The sequence below is a fragment of the Pongo abelii genome, chromosome 23, assembly GCF_028885655.2.
Source record: "Pongo abelii isolate AG06213 chromosome 23, NHGRI_mPonAbe1-v2.0_pri, whole genome shotgun sequence".
NCBI classification, from domain to species: Eukaryota; Metazoa; Chordata; class Mammalia; order Primates; family Hominidae; genus Pongo; species Pongo abelii.
In genome coordinates this window covers 48,819,839-48,840,004 of record NC_085929.1, presented here as the reverse complement: position 1 = coordinate 48,840,004, position 20,166 = coordinate 48,819,839, and the positions used below count along the sequence as shown (strand labels likewise).

At 53.7% G+C, this 20,166-nt stretch overlaps 1 long non-coding RNA gene across 1 annotated transcript; it reads left to right on the top strand.

The window, feature by feature from the left end:
• Nucleotides 1-7,954: 7,954 nt before the first annotated feature.
• On the top strand, nucleotides 7,955-13,587 carry LOC134761212 (uncharacterized). The gene is made up of 2 exons (XR_010139537.1): nucleotides 7,955-8,533; nucleotides 12,108-13,587. It is a non-coding gene; the product is annotated as an uncharacterized LOC134761212 (long non-coding RNA).
• Nucleotides 13,588-20,166: the final 6,579 nt, after the last annotated feature.

Genomic DNA, 20,166 nt, shown 5'->3' with positions numbered 1-20,166 from the left:
TAAAGGAGTCTTTTCCTTTGCTGTTGATTCAACACCGGTTCTTAGTGAAAAAGGGATAATTTTTTTTTCGATTTCCAGGAAGTGATCTTTAATTAGTATATGACCCATTTTACATATGTGAAAATTGAGACAGACTGTTGCTGCACCCACAACACCAGGAGAAGCAGGGCAATAAAAAGTGCAGGCTCTGGAAGGCCAGCAGCCTCCGCCTAATGGGGAGGGCGGGGGAGGCTCTGTGCTGAGCTGTTGGAGGCGAGGCCAGGCACAGGGGAAAGGCCGACATTCCCCTCCCCCACCTCCTTTCGATTCCTGGCTGCCAAGGCTGTCAAGAGGCTCTGAGGACACGTGCCTGCGTCAGGGGCCATGAGCCCTGTTAGGGTGGTTCTGCTAATTGATCCCAGAAGCCCTTGTGACTGCCAGGGGATGCCTCAGCGGACTCAGCAATGTCCTGACCGCTACCTCTCGCCTCACCAGATGGCCTCCCTCCTGCCTCAGCTGCCTCTAGGCCAGGCCACATGTCCCTGATCATTCAGGGCCTGAGACTCCCCCAAGTAGCCAGCAGAACGGAGCCCGACCAGGGGTGGTGGCGGGGGTGTGTGGGGAACACTGGAGAAGCTCCTTTTTTTCTCTCTCTCTCTGGCTGATTGGATGGTTTTCCAAAAAGAAAAATTTTAATGTGTTTTCGGTTTTGTTTTGTTTTGAGACAGGGTCTCACTCTGTCATCCAGGCTGGAGTGCAGTAGTGCGATCACAGCTCACTGCAGCCTCAACCACCTGTGCTCAAGCAGTCCTCTGCCTCAGCCTCCGGAGTAGCTGGCACTACAGGTGCGCACCATCACACCTGGCTAATTTTTTGTATTTTTCATAGAGACTGGGTTTTGCCATGTTGCCCAGGCTGGTCTCAAACTCCTGAGCTCAAGCGATCCTGCCACCTTGGCCTCCCAAATGCTGGGATTACCGGCATGAGCCATTGCTGCTTAGCCAGCACTCAGCCTCAAATGCCCCCACAACTTCCTCCAGCAGCCCCACAATCTCCTGCCCCTTATGGGTGGGGAACCCTGGCATGTCATGTGACGGGGGTGGAGCCAGGAGAGCTGCTGTCCTTCCTGACCCATTGGGACAAGTCTGTGCAGCTGAGTCCCAGGGATAAGGGTAGGACCCACAGCCAAGTGACCAGTTCCAGAAATATAGATGGTCATTGTGGTGCTCAAGGCACCCCTGCCTTCTTCCTGGGTTCAAGCCTGGAGCTCAAGATTGGAGTTCAAGATTGCAGACAGCTTTAGAACTGCTAATGGGGGCCAGGCGCAGTGGCCCACGCCCGGCCAACATGGTGAAACCCTATCTCAACTAAAAATACAAAAATTAGCCAGACAGCCGGGCACGGTGGCTCACGCCTGTAATCCTAGCACTTTGGGAGGCCGAGGCAGGTGGATCACCGAGGTCAGGAGTTCGAGACCAGCCTGGCCAACATGGTGAAACCCTATCGCTACTAAAAATATAAAAATTAGCTGGGCGTGATGGTGAGCGCCTGTAATCCCAGCTACTCAGGAGGCTGAGGCAGGAGAGTTGCTTGAACCCAGAAGACTGAGGTTGCAGTGAGCCGACACGGTGCCACTGCCCTCCGGCCTGGGTGACAGAGTGAGACTCCGTTTCAAGAAAAGAAAGAACTGCTGGCTGGGCACGGTGGCTCACACCTATAATCAGCACTTTGGGAGGCCGAGGTGGGCGGATCATGAGGTCAGGAGATCGAGACCATCCTGGCTAACACGGTGAAACCCCATCTCTACTAAAAATACAAAAAATTAGCCGGGCGTGGTGGCGGGTGCATGTAGTTCCAGCTACTCGGGAGGCTGAGGCACGAGAATGGCGTGAACCTGGGAGACAGAGCTTGCCGTGAGCTGAGATATCACCACTGCGCTCCAGCCTGGGTGACAGAGCAAGACTCTGTCTCAAAAAAAAAAAGAACTGCTAATGGGTATGGGGATTTTTTATGAGGTAATGGAAATGTTCTGGAATGCGACAGCAGTGATGGTTACACAACCTCGTGAATATGCTAAAATCCATTGAATTGTACACTTTAAAAGGGTAAATTGATAGTATGTGAATTACATTTCAATAACACAAAACAAAAATAAACGGAAAAAAATTGCCCTACTTAAACACTTTCTGTTGTCCCCTGTTCATTACCCTTAGGACAGAGCACACACACACTTCCCTGGGACGTGGCTCAGCTTCTTCCTCCATCCAGCCTGCCCTGCCCGTCCCCTTTCCTGCCCTTCCTCCTTTCCTCCTACAGAAGGGCCCTGCTGGGGTCTCTTTCAAGGTCCAGGCTCTGGCACATGAAACTCCCTCTACCTGTCAGATGGTTAAATGCCTATTCAGTTTTTATCTGTGGCGATAAGTAAGCATTGATCTCATTTCACAGATGAAGAAACCAAGCCTTAGAAAGATATAACAACTCACCCAAAGTCACCTAGCTGGCAGATGGTGCAGTTGAGATTCAGGCCCCAGCAGTGGCTTCAGAATCCATGATCTGAACCACTTTGGTTGGTGGCCTTCTGTGGTAGGCTGAAGAATCCCACCCTCGCCAAGATATCCACATCCTAATCCTGGAACCTGTGAATGTTACCTTATATGACAAAGGCGCTGCAGATGTGATTAAGGATCTGGAGATGAGGAGATTATCCTGGATCATTACAATCACAAACGCCCTTATAAAGAGGGATGCAGAGGGAGATTACAGACCAAAGGCAGAAGGTGGCGTGATGATGGAAGTAGAGAAAGAGGTCTGAAGATGGTACACTGCTGGTTTTGAAGATGGAAGAAGAGGTCACAGCCAGAGAACAGAGCCCCAGAAGCAGGAGAGGGCAAGGAAACGGATACTCCTCAAAGCTTCTGGAGGGAACGTGGCCCTGTGAACACCCTGGTTTCTGCCTGTTGAACTGATTCTGAATTTCCGGTCTTGAGAACTGTAAGAAAATAAATGTGTGTCTTGTTGTGGGTTTTCTAAAAATAATTTTTTTCTTTCTTTTTTCTCCCGGCTTTTCAATAGGGATAACGTGTGTTGTTTTAAGTCACCAGGTTTGTGGTGATTAGTTACAGCAGCCATAGAAAATGAAGACACTGGCCAGGCGCGGTGGCTCACGCCTGTAATCCCAGCACTTTGGGAGGCTGAGGGCAGGTGGATCACCTGAAGTCAGGAGTTCGAGACCAGCCTGGCCAACATGGCGAAACCTGTCTCTACTAAAAATACAAAAATTAGCTGGGTGTGGTGGTGCATGCCTGTAGTCCCAGCTACTCAGGAGGCTGAGGCAGGAGAATCGCTTGAACCTGGGAGGCGGCGGTTGCAATGAGCCAAGATTGCACCATTGCACTCCAGCCTGGGCGACAGAGCAAGACTCCATCTTAAGGGAAAAAAAAGAAAAGAAAATGAAGACACTTTCCCTCCTAGAAGAGCCTATTCTGCCTCCCAGGCTGGGCCCCTCTCTGAGAGGCTCTCCTGCCCCGCGGTCAGTGGCCCACCCTGTTTTGTGCTCCTTGGGGATGCTTCCTGTGACCTCTGACCCTGGAGCTTACCTCGGTCATGACCTCCATGCTCACCCTGACCTTGGGCCTCTTGTATGGCTCCCAGCACTGACCTCACCAGGCTGGAGTCATCTTCCAGTTGCCCAGGGGCAGGCACCAGCTCTGGGGCAGTGTGGAAGAGGAAAGCGAGGCTTGGAGGGGGGCACCAAATGCTCAAGGTCACTCAGCTAGCAAGAGGCAGAGCCGCTGAATGTGTGGCCAAGAGATGACCAGGGCACCCAAGCCGAAGGGCTCGTGAGGAAAGAGGCCACATTGGCTGCCCACTGCCCCTAGGTTCCAATCCGGGCACCCATCTGGGCCCACATAGAATTGGACCATTGCTGGTGGGCTTGGCTTTAGGAAAACCTGATAGCAAATTCCAAACCAATAAGAGCAAATAAATGAGGGGTGATTACCGACAATAAGAGAGGATACACTGCAGGGTGCCTCCAAATCGCATCTCCTCCAGTACGTTTTAAGTGCTTTATAGGTCATTGACTACTTGACAGAGAGAGCCTGACACTTAAAGCAAAGAATTTGGTACCTCTGCCAGGGAAAATCAATCAGAAATGAAGCTAGAGCATCAGAGGCGTTAAGATGTACCAGGCGGGCCAACGGGATTCAATTGACACAGAATTTTAAGACCCTCTCCACTGTGTAAAGTAAGGCATACTGGTATTTGAAGCCATTTATAAATCCCAAACTAGAATTTAGAAACACTTAACCTCTCCCCTGCCATTTTTTTTTGTGTGTGTGGATGTTAATGAAATATTTCAAAGACATGGAAAAGTACAGAGATAAACTAGAGCATCTAAGTCCCCCATCTGACTCTGTCAAATGAAATATTGCAGCTATGTGCAGCTATGATTGAAGCACCCACTTTTTTTTTTTTTTTTTGAGATGGAGTCTCCCTCTGTCACCCAGGCTGGAGTGCAATGGTGCGATCTTGGCTCACTGCAACCGCAGCCTCCCAGGTTCAAGCGATTCTCTTGCCTCAGCCTCTCAAGTAGCTGGGACTACAGGCATGCACCACCACACCCAGCTAATTTTTGTATTTTTAGTAGAGACAGGTTTCGCCATGTTGGCCAGGCTGGTCTCAAACTCCTGAGCTCAGGTGATCCACCCACCTTGGCCTCCCAGAGCGCTGGGATTACAGGTGTGAGCCACTGCGCACAGCCAACAGGTGCACCTTTAGAAAGAGGGTGCTTCGGATGGGCACAGTGGCTCATGCCTGTGGTCCCGGCACTTTGGGAGGCCGAGGCGGGAGGATCACCTGAGGTCAGGAGCTTGAGACCAGCCTGGCCAACATGGTGAAACCCTGTCTCTACTAAAAAATACAAAAATGAGCTGGGTGTGGTGGTGCATGCCTGTAGTCCCAGCTACTAGGGAGGCTGAGGCAGGAGAATTGCTTGAACCCAGGAGGCGGAGGTTGCAATGAGTGGAGATCGTGCCACTGCACTCCAGCCCAGCAACAGAGTGAGACTCCATCTAAAAAAAAAAAAAAAAAATTGGTGGGGCGTGGTGGCATGCACCTGTAGTCCCAGCTACTTGGGAGGCTGAGGCAGAAGAATCACTTGAACCTGGGAGGTGGAGGTTGCAGTGGGCCAAGATTGCGCCACTGCACTCTAGCCTGAGAGACAGAGCGAGACTCTGTTTCAAAAAAAAAAAAAAAAAAAAGTGCACCTGTTTTTTCTTCCTGGCTTTTCAAATCCTTTCTGTCTTCTGGCTCTGCCTTGTCAGGGAAACCTAAGCTGACCACCCACCCCTGCCCAAGACATCACTCCTTCCTCTGAAATCAGAGTGCAATTACTGCCTCTTTAATTAACTTGGCAATTAATCACCAGCTGCTTATGAAACAGCTTTTATTGTCCTTGTCCATCTTGGGATGTGGGTGGGAATGAAGACCAGGCAGGAAGAGGGAGGAGGGGCGGGCAGGCAGGGCCCTGCTCTGGCACCAGGCTGGGCAGGGTCAGCTGAAAAGGCTTGATGTCCAGAGGGTCGGCTGCCTCCCAACTCTGTTTCCACAGCTGCCAGGCACCAGGATCTGTGGAATCCCAAGAGAGCAGTGGGCAGCGACAGGGACATCCACCTTGTACAGCCCTGGGGCCTCTGCTCTCGATGTTCCCTACTAATCAAAGTGTTCTTTCCTCATTGAGCCTTGTTGAATTGTGTCCCCAGAAAGATATATTGAAGTCCTGACCGCCGATACCTGTGAATGCAACCTGATTGGGAAACAGGGTCTTTGCAAATGTAATCATCTTAAGATGAGGTCATACCGGATTAGGATGGGGCCTAAATCTAATGACTGATGTCCCTATAAGAAGGCCATGTGAAGACAGATGCAGGGAGCACTCATTCACCACACCATCAAGCCAGCTCCTCCTCTTCATGCCTCAATCTGGCTGCCTATGGGAGACAGGCTTTCAGCATTTTTCTAGTTGATTAACCCTTCCCTGCCCAACTCCGGAAGAAGCTTCTACACCTTCCTTTGTCAGAGGAAGCCCTCTCCCCCATCCCATCTCATACATCATCTCTCAATCAAAAGGACCTACTTGGGGGGGCATCCCAAGAACCCCCTCCCCGTCAGAGAACAGCAGCCAGGAAGTCAGTCTGCTTCACGATCCTCCTCATGACTTCCACAGGAAAATCCACCCCAAATGCCCCAAACTGTCAGAGTGGGCAATGCAGCCTGGTTTGAGCACAGTGCTTCCAACTTCCCCTGTGATGGGGGTGCAGGGTGAGGTCAGGGGGTGGATTCCCAGGAAAGGAAAGAGCCCAGCAGGTTACCAGGAATTTAACATGGAAGCAGAGGCTGTGCCATTCATACTGCCAAGCACAGTGCTGGGTATAGCATGTTCAAGCGTGTTCATTTAAATGACACTTTTTTTTTTTTTTGAGACAGAGTTTCGCTCTTATCGCCCAGGCTGGAGTGCCAGTGGCATGATCTCGGCTCACTACAACCTCTGCCACCTGGGTTCAAGTGATTCTCCTGCCCCAGCCTCCCTAGTAGCTGGGATTACAGGCACCCACCAGCATGCTCAGCTAATTTTTGTATTTTTTAGTAGAGATGGGGTTTCACGATGTTGGCCAGGCTGGTCTCGAACTCCTGACCTCAGGTGATCCACCCACCTCCGCTTCCCCAAGTGCTGGGATTACAGGCGTGAGCCACTGTGCCCGGCCGAAGTAAGTTTTGTTTTGTTTTGTTTTGTTTTGTTTTGAGATGAAGTCTCACTCTGTCGCCCAGGCTGGAGTGCAGTGGTACCATCTCGGCTTACTGCAAGCTCCGCCTCCTGGGTTCACGCCATTCTCTTGCCTCAGCTTCCCGAGTAGCTAGCTGGGACTACAGGTGCCCACCACCACGCCCGGCTAATTTTTTGTATTTTTAGTAGAGACGGGTTTTTTTTTTTTTTTTTTTTTCTGTCACCCAGGCTGAAGTGCAAGTGGTACAATCATAGCACTGCAGCCTCCAACTCCTGGGCTCAAGTGATCCTCCCACCTCGGCCTCCCAAGTAGCTGGGACTACAGGTGCACACCACCACGCCCAGAAAACTTCTTAATTTTTTGTTGTAGAGACGGGGTTTCTCCATGTTGCCCAGGCTGGTCTCAAACTCCTGGGCGCAAGCGCTCCTCCCACCCTGGCCTCCCAAAGTGCTGGAATTATAGGCGTGAGCCACAGGGCCTGGCAGTAATAACCCATCTTCTAACCTATCTCGTGCTCTAACACAACACTCTTGATAGACAGGAAACTGAGCTCTGACACTGCACAGGGCATCGCTGTGTAGAGGATCCGAGATCCAGTAATGTAAGCATGTCCAAGCATCAGCTCAGCCATTCATCCCCAGGTGACCGAATTTCTCTGCACCTCGGTTTCCTCATTCTCGGGAGAGAATAGTAATATCATCTCCTAGGGATGTTGCCAACATTAAAGATAGCTCTAAACACCTGTATGCATATTTTCCACTAATTCATTCAACTAACCGTTTTGAGCACGTACTGCGTGCTAGGCCCTGGGGAGACAGTGGTGAGCAGCACGAACCCCATGTTCCTATCTCCAGGTGCTGTTTGGTAGAGAAGGACAAGGAAATGCACGTAGCGTTATGATAGGGAGCATGGAAGCAGAGAGGAAAAGGCCGCAGAGTTCAGGAAGGTCCGAAAGAGCAGCGGCCACCGCCGGAGCGAAAAGGCAAAGAATGAAATCCACAAACCCCCACCCCCACGGCCTTAGTCCCTTCTTTGTCTCAGCCAATCAGACGTCAGCATTGCTGGCCGACCGACCAATCAAGAGCTGGAACAGGAGCCCTAGTCTCAGGCCCGGTTTCCCGGGGGAGGGCGGCCGGAACCAGCGCGCCCCGCCCCTGCCCCGACCACGCCCCGCCCGCCCCGGTCCGGCCCCTCCCCAGACCACGCCCCGCTGCGGCCAGCCTCGCCCGCCCAGAGCCCCGTGGCCAGCGGCCGGCCGCGGGGCCGTTTTGTCCTGAGGGCCAGAGAAAGGGAGAAGGGGGTGGGGGGACAGACACGTGGCCGCAGAAGGATTTACAACATTTTCTTTCGCCATCGATGATATCGCAAAATGTGTGAGAGAGGCGGCTGCGCAGCCCAGAAGGGAGCGTGAGGGCGCGCGGGCCAGGTAAGCAGCCCCGGCGGTTTCGCCGCGGACGGGACCGGGGGGCGACCGCGGGCACCAGCCACGCGCAGCGGCTCCGCGGGGTCTCGGCCGGGTCCGCGCTCTGAAGGGTCTCGAGAGCCATGGGTGGTGCAGGCGGGACCCTCGAGCCGAAGCATCTCCGGTGACCCGGGGTTGCCGAGGCGGTGTAGACCAGCACAGGTGGTCCGGCCCAGGCGCCTCCGAAAACGGGGGTGGTCAAGACGGATCTCCAAGGCTGAGGTCGGCAGTCCCGGGGAGTCGCAGCTACTGAGCCTGTGGAGACGCGGACCCGTGACCGAGGCACCCTTCAGCAACCCGGGGGCAGGTGAGACCGTGTAGACGTGCGCTTGCGGTTGAACCGCGAGCAGGTGTAGACACGGGCGGGTTCTGGACGCGGAAAGTTTGCCAGAGCGCGCTTAGCGGGCTGGCGGGGAGGAAGGGTCCGGGCGTAGGCGGAGCCGCGCCTCCGAGGGGCCAGGCGCACATCTGGGGCGGGAACGGGACCCACCTGTCGGGTCTCAGCCGCCTCCCAGGGCTGAAGCTCCTTGGGCGAACTCCAAACTCCAGCCTCAGCGGCTGGAATTCGGGTGCCCCCCTTCCTCGGGAGCTGCAGAAGCTGCAGGTGAGGCGGGAGAGGGATTTGGGGCGACAGAGCGAGACCAGAAGGGGCTCATTTTGAGACTTTTAGACAGGATCATCAAGCGCTCACTCTGTCCCTGGCTCCGGGGAAGCCTGGGGAGTCTCCACCTCACTTGTGAGGAAGCTGAGGGGCGGAGAGGCCAGTTTGGCACCCGTCCCACGCTGGTAATCAGACCCGGGGACTCAAACCCCATTTGTCCTGGCTCCTCTTCTTCCACCTCCGCCTCAGTGAGGAGAAAGGGTGCTAGCCATGGGGGTAGTGCAGGTGAGACCTGGGGCTGGGATGCAGGGAAGCCCTGGATTGAGACCCTCGGATCTGCTGGGGGTGGATCCCACCCCCTCTCTGGGGCTCCAAGTGGCCCCGCAGCCCTGGGTGAGAGAATGAACGCAGGAGGGAAGCTGGTGGCAGAGTACTGGGCAGGGGGTGCTAGTGCCCACCTGCTTTGTGCCCAGGGGTGCTGTGCCTGGAGCGCTTCGGGTGGGGCAGCGTATTTATGCGACAATCTCTCCTCTAGGGTAAGAAAGACGCCCCACCACAGTCTCTGCCACAGGGGAAGGGCAGAAGGGTTTCCCTTGGCTGGAGGAGATACCCGCATTTCTAGGGAGGTTCTTGGGGAGGCACAGCCTCATCTCCCATCACCTTCTGTCCCTTTGCCCCCGTTCCTTCTCCCACATCCTCCTGTCCTGGGATTTTTCCTACTACAAAGCCTTTTGCACATGTCGTTTATTCTTTTGATCAGCAAATAGCCACAAATAGGCAGTGTAGACCACCATAGGTGGTCCAGCACACCTACTAAGTGCCGGGCATGGGCAATTCAGCAGTGACTAAGACTGGCCTGGCCTCTGCCCTCATAGGGCTTCCAGACCAGGGCAGGGATATAGATGAACAACAGACAGTCAAGAAAGGGACCAGGGTATGGGGAGGGGAGGCGACCTTAGGAGGATATCAGAGAGGGACTCTGCAAGGGTGACAGTGAGTCAGAGCAATTAACACTCCTCATCCTTTGGGCCCCAGCACCAATGTCACCTCCTCCAGGAAGCCTTCCCTGACCTCCCTGACTTGATGATTCCACTATGATGGACTCTCATAGCATGGGACCACCCCCTCCATGGACACTTTTATGCCATCAATTGGTCAATGTTTAGCTCCCCCTGTCGATCGTAAGTGCCATGAGGGCAGGACCCAAATCTTTTCTGGGCAGATGGTAGGCAAAGCAAATAAAAGATGGGTAGGATTTCCCCAGAAAAACAGGAGCAGCTCAGCCAGGTCAGGCATCCAGATGGCAGAAGCTTTTCTTTCCCCTTCCCTGGCCCGAGTCCTGGGCTCCACACCCCATTTGCCGTTCACAGAAACAAAATAAAAGAAACCAGCAGGCCTTGTGAAGGGAGAGGCCTGGCACAGCCTGGGCGCTGCAGTGCCAAGGCTGGCCGGCTGCAGGGAGAGTGGACCTGCCAGGGGAGGCCTAGGGCAGGCGCTAATCCTGTTCCCTGAGCTCAGACCGACCTGTCTCCTCTTTCTTCTGTCCCATCTCTCGGAGACTTGTCTTCTTCAAGTGCTGCTCTGGGAGAAGGTGGTGGCTGACAGGGCCCCCTGAGTAGCTGGGATATAGGACCACAGTGACTGCCTGGCCTCCCCCATCCTGGTGGGCAGGGCCCTGGGCAGCACAGCTCTGACCCAGAGTCAGGTCTCCAGGCCAGCAATTGCTGCTCAGTTGACCCACGGCTCATTGAAACTCTCACTTAGAAATTAGGAACCCGGCTCAGGGGGACTGACTTTTTTTTTTTTTTTTTTTTTTTTTTTTGCATGGTTTCTATACGCAGTGAATCCTCCCTCCCCTGGCTCCATCAGACCCGTGTGCCTGGCACTTTTCCTGGGGCAGATGAAGCCCTCGCAGATGCTTAACAAAGCTTTTCTCCAGTCTCCCACACCCCCAACTGCCCCACTTCAGGAGCTTTGAGTGGCCGCCACGCACAGCTAGAGAGACAGTCAACTTGCTTTACTCAGGCTCTGGCAGGGACAGAATAAAAGCAGCCTCCCCACCCACCCACCTGGCCAGCAAGCCTCCTGCCTGGAATGGCTTTAAAAAAATTAATTTGCAATGATTTGCTCCCTTCTGTTCTGTGGGGATCACCAGCATTTTAAATATGTATTTAGATCAGATTCACAACTCCCAGTTAAACCTCAACTGCCTCCCCCCACCCGGCAGAAAGAAAACAGATTCAGAATCAGGTGACTAGAAGTTCAGGCCAAGTTCTGCTAATGATGAGCTGTGTGGCCTTGGGCAAATTACTTAAGCTCTCTGTGCCTCCACTGGCTCCTCTGGAAACTGAGGTTAAGGATAACCCCTCCCTCACAGAGTGCTGCGAGGATTAAATTAGATAAGTTCATGGAAGACCTGGGCAGTGCCAGACCTGTGTTTTCTTTTCCCTTGTACTGACTGTCCTGCTAATTACCCTGGTGACCCTGGGCAGGCCACTCAGCCACCCCTGGCCTCAATGTCCTCAACTGTAAAGGCTGGGGGTGGGGATTGTGGTAGGAGATGAGGGCACAAATACCCCACCCTCAGCCCCTTCCGCACCCCCACTTCCTCCTGCCCTCTCCCCACCAGAGACAATACTGTCCCCCTCAACCATTTCTTTCTTGTTATCTGAGCACTGGGTTTTAATTGGCGATGGCCCCTCCCCAGCTGCCTCTCCTCCCGGCTCCCTGTGAAGTCTCAGGCTTGCAGCCCTGAGGGGCCTGCAGTTCCTGGCTCATTGTCAGGGGCAATTAGCTGTGATGTCACAAGGCTAGGTGGTGACCTCCGTGGGGCAGATGCTTAGCCAGGCCACCAGGAGGCCAGGACCCTGCTCCATCTGTGACCTGCGGGGCTCCCCCAGGCTCCAGGGGTCCCCATTACCAGTCGCAGGGAGGCAGAGCTCCTAGGCAAAGCCATTTCCATTTCTGCACTTCATGGCTCCTTGAAGCCCAGCCTGCGTGTAAATGAGTTCTACCCTGTGCTTTTGTTGGCAACTGTCGGCTCCCTGGAAGCGAGGGGCTTTGTCAGGAAGAACAAAGCTGTGCGGTGTTTTTCTGATTTGGGGGGAAGCGTGCTCCTGGGGGAGGGCTCGGCGCTTCTTAGTGTCGGTCTCCAGCCCTGGTTCTCAGACTTGCTGGTTTTGTTTTGGGTTTTTAAATCCTATGGCTTAAGAGTCACATATGTTTGTGTGTGTGTTGGCTGAGGTTTTTTTTTTTTTTTCCTCCTTTTTGGCTTACATAGAGTTCCAGAGACTGAACTTCTCAAATCACTGCTTCAACAGCTTTTAAAAATCTGGACCTAGTTACTCCTGTCATCCATGTGTAAAGATTTAGAAAAAAAATCCCAAACCCAAGGGTGGGCAGCCGCGAGGATGTACAGCTCCTGGCAGTGTACGCTCACCGGAGACCTGAGGTCAAAGCCCAAATGCTGAGCATCTCCTGGGAGGCGGGAGCATGGTCTGCTCAGTGCCAGACATCTGGATATTGAGAAAACATCTGGGTAGCTGGGGTTTTCAGGTTTCTGCCTGACATTTAATATCACAAACATTGAGCCTGCTCCTGTCCCCCGCCAGCCACGCGGCTTCTCCTCCCAAACATACCCAGCCCCTTCCCCTGCCTTCCTGACGGGTAAGAAACATCCATTCTTTCCAATTCCCCAGCGTTTTCCCCCTACCGGAAATCTGATGGGCTTATGACATCATGGCTGGCTGCTGAGCGATGAAGTGGATGCCACAAAGAAATCCGACATATCAGATAGATTCTGAAATCGGTTTCCCTCCAGCTGTAGTAACAGGCGTGAAATCAGGAGAATTTGAGCTTTGTTTAAAAAATAAATAAATAAATAAATAAATAAATCATAACAAAGTCTTGCCCTGTATTAAATGCAATTTTCTTAAAAACAAGCAAACCTTTTGGACATCATTTTATTTTAATAGAAATGCTGAGTTTTATGAAACTAAAGTGGCTAATAAATCAGACCTGAAGCTTTGTGTGAGCGTTCCGTTTCTGTTGAGTGTTTGTGTCCTTATTCACTAATAAAAGAGGAGCTAGGAATGGTTTATCTCTCTTCATTATTCAAATGAGATAGCCTTTTTTTTTTTTTTTAGGCCAATAAAATTCACAGGGTAAATTGCTGGTTTATGTTTTTCCAGGAATCCATTTTTATGGAGTGACCCTGGACCTCACCAGTCTGCAGACACTATATTCCCCTTTGCTGGTTTTCCCGGCTGTGAGGCCCTTAAGAGAATGCAGTAAAGCTTTTCAGTCTCCTGGCTGGGCTCAGGGGAGACCGGCTGTCAGCAGGGTGGGACCAAGACCGGTGGGCCAGGCGCTTCTTGGGATGAGAAGCCTCTTTGAAAGGAGAGAGTCAAGAGAGGAACAGAAGTAAAGGGACCTGGGGCTGGGCGTGGTGGCTCATGCCTATAGTCCCAGCAATTTGGGAGGCCAAGGAGGGCAGATCACCTGAAGTCAGGAGTTCAAGACCAGCCTGGCCAACATGGCGAAACCCCATCTCTACTAAAAATACAAAAAAGTAGCCAGGAGTGGTGGTGTATGCCTGTAACCCCAGCTACTTGGGAGGCTGAGATAGGAGAATTGCTTGAACACGGGAGGCAGAGGTTCCAGTGAGCCAAGATCATGCCACTGCACTCCAGCCTGGGTGACAGAGCAAGACTCTATCTCAAAAAAACAAAAAAACAAAAAAAAAAAAAGAAGAAGAAAAAGTAAAGGGACCTGGGACATGAAGCCTAGGGGCCTGGGAGGGGGAATCCATTTTCTTCCTCCTCAAAAGACAGCAAGGACCTCAGAAATAACTCCAGGCTGAGGGGCCTCAGTATTCACCTCCAAAATAGGCTTGGGTGCAAGATTGCATGTGTCATGCCTGCCAAGCACCCAGCACAGGGACGTCCCAGACCTGGGCTGAGGTCCCAGCTGCTCCAGAGGCAAGCTTCGGGGCCCTGAGCAAGTCACACCACCTTTCAGCTTCTTTCCCTGAAAGTGGACACAATGGCCCCCACCCTGCCTGTTGGGAGAACAGTAGTGCTGGATGTGTCACACGATGCCCAGCTCTGAGGGCATCCGAGGCTCTGAGGGCACCTCAAAGGGCTCTGAGGCCATTCTCATAGCTGGGAGGGGCCAGCGTGGATTCTGGAGTTGAATCCCCAGCCTGGGCTTGACTCCTGGCTCTGTTACCTGCTATCTGCAAGACGACATTGATCTGTGTGACATTCGCTGTGCCTTCGTGTCCTCACTTGTCAAACAATAATAATAGGACCGGCCTCACACGTGAGGCTGCTGTGAGGATGAACGGCCTCAGAAGGCCTGGACTGACCAAGCATTAGCCGCATGAGTGTGTCCTGGGCCCAGGAGGCAGGTTGCTGGCTAGGACCCTCCGGTCTAGGACGGGAGGGAGTGTACCAAGCCAAGCACAGGCGGAGGCTAATCAAGGACTGACAGGAACATCTACTCCTCTCTCTGCAGAACTTCCCATGACTCCAATCGCCCAAAGGGAATAAAATCCCCTCATTTTCTGGGCCCCAGGCTCCTGTCCCCCAGGCCTCCTGTGCTGTTCCCCTCTCCCTCCCCGTGCTCTGTCCCTCCTCCCAGGCAGCTTTGGATGCAATGCTAACAGACAGGTGATGTTTACTGAGCACCTGCCATCATGTTGTTCGCCACAGTTTCCATGGATTAATTCATTTGATCCCCACACATACCCATGAAAGGGGACAGTTAGCATTCCTGTCAGCAATGGAGACCTCAGAGGTTAAGTGTCTTGCTCACAGTCCCAGAGCCCAAATTGAAACCAGGGTTCGGCTCCTGCACTGTCCACTTAACCTCGGCTCCACTGGGCCTTCCTCCTCCACTTTCTCGCCTTCCCACAACACCCATCTCCATCTGCCAAGATTTCCACCACCTCGCCCAAGAGGTCTTCCCAGCTCCCCCTCCACAGTGCCACCCGAGAAATGCTGGTGGTACCCCACGTGCCCCTCAGGGTGTGGCTCTCTATGATTGGCCCTAGGCCCCTTGTCCACCTCTCCTGGAGGCTGGGAGCTGGGCTGTGGCCAGTAATGTGTCCCCTGCAGGCCCAATGAGCAGGCATTTACTGAGGACCTACTATGTGCAGGACATGGGGAGTCATACAGCAGGTGCCCACACCGCCTGGACTTCTCTCGCAAAACCTAGACCTATCTAGCCAACAGCTTGTGCCACCTCTCCAAGTGGATGGCCAGTGGGCAGCTCTGCCTCAGCCAGTCACAAACCTCTCACCTCCGTTTTCCCTTCACTTGCTCAGGCCAAAAGCCTTGGGATTATTCCTGACCATTAACTCCTCCTCTGTCTCTATCTCAGCAATCCACCCTCCCTTCCACCTCCACCGCACCACCAGCATTGCCCGCCTGGATGGCACAGCGGCCTCCTCGTGGGTCTCCCTGCCTCCTCTGCCCTCTGGAATTCATTCTTCACATAGTAGCAGAGTGGTCCTGTTGGAACTTCAGTCCGCCCTGCCTAGAGCTCTGCAATGACTCCCATGCATTCAGGGTCAGGGAGGGCCCTGTCAGTGGCCCCAGCTTGTTCCCTCTCAGACCTCGGCTCCTGCCCCCCAACTTGCTCCCAGATCTTGCTATTCCTCCAACGTGCCGTGTGTGGTCCTGCCCCAGGGCCTTTGCACATGCTACTCCCTCTCCCTAGTATACTCTTTCCTCTGATATTTCCATCATTCCCACATTCACTTCCTCCAGTGCTCTGATCAAATGTTACCTGTGGCCGGGCACCGTGGCTCATGCCTGTAATCCCAGCATTTTGGGAGACACAGGCAGGAGGATTGCTTGAGCCCAGAAGTTTGAGACCAGCCTGAGCAACATGGCGAGACCCCTTCTCTACAAAAAACAAAAATCAGCTGGGTGTGGTGGTGCACGCTTATAGACCCAGCTACTCTGGAGGCTGAGGTAGGAGGATCACTCAAGCCCCAGCCTAGGTGACAGAGCAAATACCCTGTCTCTAAAAAAAAAAAAAAAAAAAAAAAAAAAAAAAAAAGCCAGGTGCGGTGGCTCACACCTGTAATCCCAGCACTTTGAGAGGCTGAGGCGGGCAGATCACCTGAGGTCAGGAGTTCGAGACCAGCCTGGCCAATATTGTGAAACCCCATCTCTACTAAAAAAAGACAAATACAAAAATTAGCCGGGCAGGGTGGCACATGCCTGTAGTCCCAGCTACTTGGGAGGCTGAGGCAGAAGAATCGCTTGAACCCGGGAGGCGAAGGTTGCAGTGAGCCAAGATCGTGCCACTGCACTCCAGCCTGGACAACAGAGAGAGACTTCGTCTCAAAAAAAAAAAAAAAAAAAAATGACCTGCTCAGAGAGGGCTTCCCTTATGACCTCCCCATCCTTTCCCCATTTTTTTTTTTTTTTTTTTTTGAGACAGAGTCTCACTCTGTCGCCCAGGCTGGAGTGTAGTGGTGAGATCTTAGCTCACTGCAGCCTCCGCCTCCCGGATTCAAGTAATTCTCATGCCTCAGCCTCCTGAGTAGCTGGGATTACAGGCACCCGCCACCATGCCCAGCTAACTTTTGTGTTTTTTAGTAGAAACAGGATCACCTGAGGTCCTGGTGAAACCGTGTTTCACCATGACTCCTGACCTCAGATGATCTGCCTGCCTCAGCCAAAGTGCTGGGATTACAGGTGTGAGCCACCATGCCTGGCCCTTCCCCCACTCTTTGCTCTCTAGCATCTATGCCACTGGCCCTTGGCTTGGACATGTGCATACGTGTCACTAGAATGTCACCTGAGTCAGAGTGGGCCCTGCCTGTTTTCCCACTGCTGTATCCCAGGTCTCTAACATAGGGCAGGTGCTCAATAAACATTTGCTGAATGAAACGATAGCTGGATGGGTGCCATGCAGGGACAGCCGGTATCAAACACCTGGTCTGCGCCAGGATCTGTGTTGGGTGCTGAGGCAACATATGTAAACAAGTGCCCTGAGAGCCCTCATCTGGGAAAGGAGAGAGACTCTGAGCTAGAAATTACAAAACCGGTGGAGTGGGGTGGCCTCTGGGAATGGGCTCAGAAGAGGAGGTGGTCTAGCCGATCAGAGGGAGCTCCCCCAAGGAGGGACATCCCCAGGTGAGCTGAAAGGTGAAGAGGAATTGGATGGGGAGGCGGGTCGGTGGACAGTGTGCTCCAGGGGCTAAGGACAGGGCTGGGAGGACTGCAAGAGTAGGGGCCTTAAAGGTCAGTAAGATCCAGCTGGGCAGAGAGGGGTCACCGTAACCCCAGATCGGGATTATGGAGTGGGCAAAGACCCTGAGGTGGGGATGTGCTGGGCATGTGTGTGGGGATGGACTGGGGAAGGGCTTAAGTGCCAGGAGGAGCAGCAGAGGCCTGGGGTGGAATCTCAGCTCTCATCCTCCAGCTGCGTGATCCTGCACACATCGCTCCCTCTCTCTGGGCCTCAGTTGCCCCATCAGTGTACTCCTGATCACGTACATGCTTCCCCGCTGCAGTGCCCTGCCTCACAAAGAGGGAGAGACTTAAGCCTGGAAGGCCCCAGGGGAGAGAGAAGTCTGCCAGGAACAGCATGGTGAGCAGGGGAAACAGCATGTGTCAAGATGTGGGGTCCTTCTCCTGAGCTGCGCTTCTCCAGTCCCTCCCTCAGTGCAGGGAGGACCGTGATGGGGTGGCCTGGCTGTCCCCAGCAGGGCCCAGGCCTGGGGTGTGCTTGGCTCTGCACTTGAGGGGCCACTCTGCTTTGGGCCTCACATACTGTTGGACACCACAGCCCCGGGAGACAGGGCCTTCCTCCAAGCTGCAGACGCCAGGCTGAGAGCAGCAAGGTAACCAACAGCTACACCGAACACGTGGCTGGTAAATGGCAGACAAAGGACTTGAACCCAGCCCTGCCTGGCCCTGATTGCTGCTCTCCTTTAGCAAGACTGAGCGACATCCTCTGGGAGGGCCAGGTCTGGGAAGAGGCGGTAGAGTGCAGGTGAAATGCCCGCTCGCCACGGGCTCCCGAGCCGTGGTCCCCACTCCGTCCCTCCCCTGGGCTGCCCTGATCAAGGCCACTTCCTCCTTTGGGGAAGGTGAGTTGGGTCCCTGGAAGGCCCTCTCAGCCTCTCCTCTTGGCTGCAGCTTCTCTGAGGACTTGGGATGCTCCTGGAATATTCTAGGTTTATTAACACCTTAAAGCCTCACAACCATCCCTTGAGTCAGGGACTGTTGTAACCCTGTTTTACAGCTGGGGGAACTAAGGCTCAGAGAGGAGCTACCCAGGGGAGGCATACTGGCTTACTGGGGTGTCCTGCTGTGCCCAAGCTCTGAAGGCTGTTTTGGGGACAGAGTGCTCAGCCCTAGGGTGGGAGTTTCAGGAGACCAATTTCAGTCTCCACTGAGAAGAGTTTTCTTTCAAGCATGCCCAAAGGTGGGGTCTCGGCAGGAGTGAGCTTCCCATCACTAGAATTCAAACAACCTCAGCATGTGGGATGAGGGGAGATTAAGGTCAGAGGTGCTGTTGGACTAAGGAGTCCAGGTATCTTTGACCTCTCCAAGCCTCAGTTTCCTTATCTGTGAAATGGGGATTTTTTAAAATTTTTCTTATTTTTTGTTGAAACAGAGTCTCACTCTGTTCCCCAGGCTTGGGTACAGTGGTGTGATCTCAGCTCACTGCAACCTCCACCTCCGGGGATCAAGTGATTCTCCTGCCTCAGTCTCCCGAGTAGCTGGGATTACAGGTGCCCACCACCATACCCACCTAATTTTTTTTGTTATTTTTTTGTTTGTTTGTTTTTTGAGACAAACTCTTACTCTGTCGCCCAGACTGGAGTGCAGTGGCGCGATCTCAGCTCACTGCAAACTCCGCCTCCCAGTTTGAAGCGATTCTCCTGCCTCAGCCTCCTGAGTAGCTAGGACTACAGGCACCTGCCACCACACCCAGCTAATTTTTGTATTTTTAGTAGAGACAGGGTTTCACCGTGTTCACCAGGCTGGTCTCAAACTCCTGACCTCAAGTGATCTGCCCACCTTGGCCTCCCAAAGTGCTGGGATTACAGGGGTGAGCCACCACGCCAGGCCAAAATGCGGATATTAATACCCAGCTGTCAGAGGCTCTGTAAAGCACCTAGCCTCTTTCTGGCCCAAAGAGTGTCCAGTAAGTGCCACTGTCACCTCCTGGGCCTCTGAGTGTCCCCTCTAATAGTCAGGCTCTCAGAGCAGAGTGGGAAGGGGCCACCTCCAACAGCCCTGCCTAGGAAGAGCAGCCCCATGGACTCCCACTGCCTCCTTGTGTGTGGAGGGTGGTGTCCAGGCTGAGGGTCAGCCAGCCCCAGACACCTGCCTCCTCTGTCCGCTGGGCTGGGCCGTGGCCAGCTCCTTGAGTAACTGGGAGGGCTACAGTGAGTTACTGGAGAGCAGGGCTCTCGTCCCCACCAATACTGGCCCCAGGAGAGGCAGGGCTCACTCAGTAACCTTGCTGCTCTCATTGCGACACCACCTAGCTAAGCCCAGAGCCTCCCTGCCCTGCAGAGCCTGCTGGCTCCCTGGCTAGGAAACGGCACCATGCCAGGACAGAGTGGGATCTGTCCCGAGGCTCCAGTCCACTGGTATTTGCCAGGCACCTACTCTGTGCCAGGGACTTTCCTTAATCATTCTTGAGGTACAGTCTCATCCACAGGAGAGAAAGCCAAGGTTCAGGGAGTGGAAGCAACTTGGCTAGAGTGATATGAGGGCCAGGGCTCTAACCCAGGGCTGTGGGACTCCGAAGTCAGTAAGTCATTCTCTATCTATATCTTGCCATCCCCCAGGCAGGCCAGGGGAAGGAGCGCTGGCTTTGGAGTCCTGGAGTGTGAGAGGTGGACCCCAGGCTGGGCAGGAAGACAGACCCAGGCACAGTCCCGACTCTGCCCTCACATGTTGCCACATTCTGTCCCCCCTGCTCACCATGCTTTTTCTGGCAGACTCAACCCTTGGTCTCGCCAGGTGTAAGTTGCTCTCTCTCTCTGTGATGCAGGGCACTGCATCGGGAAAGGCACATGTCTGGGAGTCCCATAGGCCTGTTTTCAAATCCTGCTCTGTCACCCACTACTGAGCCTGGAGCAGAGGATAAAAAGGGGAACAGCATGCAAACAGGGAACAGCATAGGCAAAGGCCGGAGGGTAAGAAGGCCTTCGAGAACCACAGCAGCGAGGAGCGGAGCCAGGATCCAGGCAGGGGGAGGGGACCTGGGTTGAGCTGCCTGTCCCCTGCTCTGGGCCTCTGTCCAGGCTGTCATCCCTGCCTGGCCTGCCCTTCCTCTTCTCCTGTCCAAGCCTTCAT